The sequence below is a fragment of the Gorilla gorilla genome, chromosome 4, assembly GCF_029281585.2.
Source record: "Gorilla gorilla gorilla isolate KB3781 chromosome 4, NHGRI_mGorGor1-v2.1_pri, whole genome shotgun sequence".
In the NCBI taxonomy this organism is placed as follows: domain Eukaryota; kingdom Metazoa; phylum Chordata; class Mammalia; order Primates; family Hominidae; genus Gorilla; species Gorilla gorilla.
The window spans coordinates 175,604,836-175,610,835 of record NC_073228.2 but is presented as its reverse complement, the minus strand read 5'-3'; positions in this window follow the sequence as shown (position 1 = coordinate 175,610,835).

Sequence of the window (6,000 nt, the reverse complement as noted above, 5' to 3'; positions counted from 1 at the left end):
GTTGGAAAAAATTAAGACAAAGTGAAAGAACATCTTTGAAAATGATAACAGTATTTGGGAGGGTTAGTAGGGACACACCTCTTATACACTGCTGGTGAGAATCAGTACAGTTTTACTCCAAAGTAATTTGGCAATATGTATGATGAATTTGAATAATATTCATATGCTCTGTTTTGCCAAACTGTTTTTTTTTTTTTGAGATGGAGCTTCGCTATTGTTGCTCAGGCTGGAGTGCAATGGCACAATCTTGGCTCACTGCAACCTCCGTCTCCCAGGTTCAAGTGATTCTTCTACCTCAGCCTCCCGAGTATCTGGGATTACAGGTGCGCCCCACCACACCCAGCTAATTTTTTGTATTTAGTAGAGACAGAGTTTCACCATGTTGGTCAGGCTGGTCTCAAACTCCTGACCGCAGTTGATCCACCTGCCTCGGCCTCCCAAAGTGCTGGGATTTCAGATGTGAGCCACTGCGCCTCTGTTTTGCCAAACTTTTAAACTGAAGTTTAATATGATGCAGCTACATGCATGAGCTTTCACTGAAGTGCATGATGAAGTTTTGCAAACTGAGCTATGCACCCATCATACAGATCAAGATATAGGATATTACCAACATCCCAAAGCCTCTCTTGCACTCTCTCCTGATCGTTACTTCCAACAGTATCCAACACCCCAGATTTTATGACTATAGATAGACGTTTGTCTGACTTTGAATTTCATATGAATGGAAGCACAGAGAAGGTACTCTTCAGTGTCTGACTTCTTGCAGTGAACATCATGTCTGTGAGATTTCTCTGTTTTCACATGTATTTTTTCTTTTTCATCGCCAGATAGTATTCCATTACAGGAATGAATATAATACTATTTATTTATCTATTCTACTATTGAGGACATTCGAATGGTTTCTAGTTCTTAGGTAGTAGGAATAATGCTGCTATGATATTTTAGGTCATGACTTTTCATACACACATATATATGCATTTCTTTTCTTTTAAATTTTATTTTACTCTAAGTTCTGGGATACATGTGCAGAACATGCAGGTTTGTTACACAGGTATACATGTGCCATGGTGGTTTGCTGCACCCATCAACCCATCATCTAGGTTTGAACCCCTGCATGGATTAGGTATTTGTCCTAATGCTCTACCTCCTTTAGCCTCCAATTCCCCGACAGGCCCCACTGTGTGATGTTCCCCTCCCTGTGTCCATGTGTTCTCATTGTTCAACTCTCACTTATGAGTGAGAACATGTGTGTACATGCATTTCTGGGAGGATACATTTGGAGTGAAATTTTGGGTCATGAAGTGCCTGTGTTCAGCTTTAGTAGGTACTGCCAACAGCTTTTCAAAGCAATTGTAGCAATTTATGCTGCCACAGAAATATCTGAGAGTTCTAGTAACTCTGCATCCTTGCAAAATTTGATGTCAGGTTAAAATAGTTAAACATACTCACGGTAGTGCTGATACCTCATTGTGGCTTTAATTAGCCATTCATGGACAGCTAATTGGCCATTTGGATATGCCCTTTTGTGGAGTGCCTGTTCACATTTTGGCCTTTTTGAGAGATGTCTGTCCTTTTCTTCTTGGTTTGTAGGAGTTCTTTATATGGTCACTATTCAGATTCTTAATTAGGTGCATGGATGGCACATACCTTCTCCCATCCTGTTTGCCTTTTCACTCTCTTAATGATGTCTTGATGAATAACGATTCTTAATTTTTAAAAGGTTGAATTCATCAATCTTTTCCTTTATGACTAATGTTCTTTGTGTTTTGCTTAAGAAATCTTTGTCTATCCATGGTCATAACTATACTCCTATGTTTTATTCCAGAAGCTTTATTGTTTTACTTTTTACATTTAGATCTATCATTCGCCTGGAATAGAATTTTAAGAGTCAATGCCCATATTTTCCCTAAGGTTGTACAACTGATCTAGCCACATTTATTGACAAGACTGTTCTCTCCTCAACTGCTTTGTAGTGGTGCCTTTGCCATAAGGCAGGTGCCTGGATAGGTTTGGGTCTGATCATGTTTGTTATTCATGTCATTCAAATCTCACATCCTTATTATTTGTGTAAGTTTGTTATTCATGTCATTCAAATCTCACATCCTTATTATTTGTGTATTTATTTGTGTTATCAGTTAACTGTGACACATGTGTCGAAACATCCCACTGTGGTTATGGAATCCATTATTTCTCCTTTTAGTTCTTACAGTGTTTGAGGCCATATTATGAAGCTCATTGGCATTTAGGATCCTTACGTATTCCTGTTGAACTGACCCCTCTATAATTATGAATTGTTATTCTTTCTTTTTAAAAGATGGGGTCTTGCTGTGTTGCCCAGGCTGGGCTACAGTGGCATGATCATAGCTCACTGCAGCCTCAAACTCCTGGGCTCATGTGACCCTCCTGTCTCAGCCTCCCTCAGCCTCCCTCAGCCTCCCAAGTGGCTAAGACCACAGGTGCATACCACCGTGCCTGGCCTGAATTATCATTCTTTATGTCTTATAATACTTTTGGTTTTAATGTCGATTTCATCTGATAGGAGAGCTATACCTGCTTTTAAAAATTTCTACCTACTTATCTACTTTTTTAGTATTTTTCTGAATATATTTTTCCATCCTTTTACTTTCAACCTTTCTGGGTCTTTGTATCTCTTGTAAGCAACATACCTTTAAAAATGCAGATTAATGGCCGTGCACAGTGGCTCATGCCTGTAATCCCAGCACTTTGGGAGGCCAAGGTGGGCAGATCACAAGGTCAGGAGATCGAGACCATCCTGGCTAACACGGTGAAACCCCGTCTCTACTAAAAATACAAAAATTAGCCAGGCGTGGTGGCAAGCGCCTGTAGTCCCAGCTACTCGGGAGGCTGAGGGCGGAAGAATGGCGTGAACCCTGGAGGCGGAGCTTGCAGTGAGCCGAGATCACGCCACTGCACTCCATCCAGCCTGGATGACAGAGCAAGACTCTGTCTCAAAAAAAAAAAAAAATGCACATTAACAATCTTTCTGTTTTAATTGGAGTACTTAGTCCATTTTCAGTTTTTGGCTTTTATGAGTATAGTTTCAATGAATAGTCTTATATAAGACTTTCTGTGGGTTAATGGTTTTTTTCTTGGGCAAATATATGGAAGTGAAATATTTGAGTCATAGGGTTGGTGTATTACTTTATTGTGTAATTTTTTTTTGTTTTGAGACAGCATCTCACTCTATTGCTCAGGCTGGAGTGCAGTGGTGTAATTGTGGTTCACTGCAGCCTCAACTTCCTGGGCTCAAACAATCCTCCTGCCTCAGCCTCTCGAGTAGCTGAGACTACAGGTGCATAGCACTACTCATAGCTAATTTATTTTTTGTAGAGAGAGGGTCTCACTATGTTGCCCAGGCTGGTCTCAAACTCCTGGGTTCAAGCAATCCTCCCACCTTAGCGCCTAAAGTGTTGGGATTACAGGCAACAGTGGCTGTGCCTGGCCTATTTTATTGTTTTTAACTAATGTTATTCAGGTATGACTTGCATATGATAAAGAGGAGACTTAAGTTGTACAGTTTGATGAATTTCAACAAATGTATACACTGATGTAACCCACAACCTAAATCAAGAGCTAGAGTATTTCTATTATACCAAAAAGTTTCCTTGTACACCTCCCCCAAGACATTGACATAATTTCTATCATCATAATTTAGCTTTGCCTGGAATCACACAGCAAATCCTTCTTTTTTGAGGCAGAGTCTCACTCTGTCGCCCAGGCTGGAGTGCAATGGTATGATCTCGGCTCACTGCAATTTCCGCTTCCTGGGTTCAAGCGAGTCTCCTGCCTAGGCCTCCCCAGTAGCTGAGATTACAGGCATGCACCACCACACCCTGTTAATTTTTGTATTGTTAGCACAGATGGGGTTTCACCATGTTGGCCAGGCTGGTGTCGAACTCCTGACCTCAGGTGATCTGTCTGCCTCAGCTTCCCAAAGTGTTGGGATTACAGGCCTGAGCCACTGTGCCTTGCCTAAGTACTCTTTAGTCTTGCTTATTTCATGCAACACAATGCTTTTGAGACTCATTCATGCTGTTGCATGTTTCAGTAGTTCATTTAAAAAACATCTGTATACAGTATTCTATTGTAGGTATATACCACAATTTATTTATGGACATTTGAGTTGTTTCCAGTTATTGTCTTTTATGAATAAAGCTGTTATGAACATTTTTGTGCATTTTTGCTTTGGTGGCCACTAGTTTTCCTTTCTTTTGGGTAAATACTTGGAAGTGGAATCACTAGGACATAGCATAGGTGTATATTTATAATAAACTGCCAAGCTGATTTCCAAAGTGAGTTGTACAGTTTTATTTTATTTATGTATTTGTTTATTTATTTTTTATTTTTTGAGACAGAGTCTCACTTTGTCACCCAGGCTGGAGTGCAGTGGCGCAATCTCGGCTCACTGCAAGCTCTGCCTCCTGGGTTCAAGCGATTCTTCTGCCTCAGCCTCCCGAGTAGCTGAGATTACAGGCAAGCGCCACCATGCCCAGCTAATTTTGGTATTTTCAGTAGAGATGGGGTTTCACCATGTTGGCCAGGCTGGTCTCGAACTCTTAACCTCAAGTGATCTGCCCACCTTGGCCTCCCGAAGTGAAGTTGCACAATGTTAGGATCCCACCAGCGTGTATGACATTTTTAGTGCTCTGCCTTCCTTGCCAACATGTGATATTGCCATACCATCTCATTGTGATTTTAACTTGCGTGTCCCGGATGAGCAGTGATGTTGAGCACCTTTGTCGTGCTTATTGTCCATTCTTGTATCTTCTTCTTAAGTGTCTTTTCCAACTTATGGTACATTTAAAAGAACTGAGTGGTCTATTCTTTTCTTATTGATTTGTAGGAATTCCTTGTACATTCTGGATGTAAGCCTTCTGTCAGATACATGTATGATGAACAGTTTCTCCCAATCAACAGTGTGCCTTTCACGTTCTTCATGTGTTTGCTAATATTAGGGAACAGTTGTTTAGAAGAAAAGGACCTCCTAAATGCCCAGCAGTGTGTTGCAGGACATGGAGAAAATACTTAGGACATACTGCTGAATTCAAAAAGGGGAAAATACAAAGTTGTACTTGCAATTATGACTTTAACTCTTGCAAAATATGCATTAAAAAAACTGGAGGAAAATATGTAAAATATTGCTTTGACTGACCGTGGGTAGTGAGGTCATGGTCCCCTGCTACTTAAAAAAATGACAGTAAAATACACGTAACATAAAATTCACAATTTTTGCCTATTTATTTATTTATTTTTTCTGATGGAGTTTTGCTCTTTTTGCCCAGGCTAGAGTGCAATGGCGTGATCTCGACTCACTGCAACTTCCGCCTCCCTGGTTCAAGCAATTCTCCTGCCTCAGTCTCCTGAATAGCTGGGATTACAGGCACCCGCCACCACACCCAGCTAATTTTTTGTATTTTCAGTAGAGACGGGGTTTCTCCATGTTGGCCAGGCTGATCTCGAACTCCTGACCTCTGGTGATCCACCTGCCTTGGCCTCCCAATGTGCTCGGATTACAGGCATGAGCCACTGCGCCATTTTAAAGTAGACAATTTGGTGGCATTATCTACATCTCCACCACTGTGCAGCCATCACTGCTATCTAATTACAGAACATTTTCATCGCCCCAACCAGAAACCCTGTACCCATTAAGCAGTCTCTCCTTTCCCTCCTTCCAGCAGCCCCTGGCAACCACCAATATGATTTCTGTTTCTATTCTCTTGCTATTTGAAAAACATATACTTTTCTGCTTTATTTTTTGCCTGGATTTTTGTTAATAAGTATGTGTTTTGATATGTGAAATAAAGCAGAAACCAAGAGCCACAAAGAATGAACAAGTAAGTTACATGGCATCGAGTGCTGAGCTGTATGTCAGAGGGGGGAGGCGGCGGAACACATTTTGTGACGACAGCTAACATGTGCTCAGCTCTGACGGTGCCTGCATGAGTCCTCTAGCGTGTATCTCACAACCACCCTAGCAGG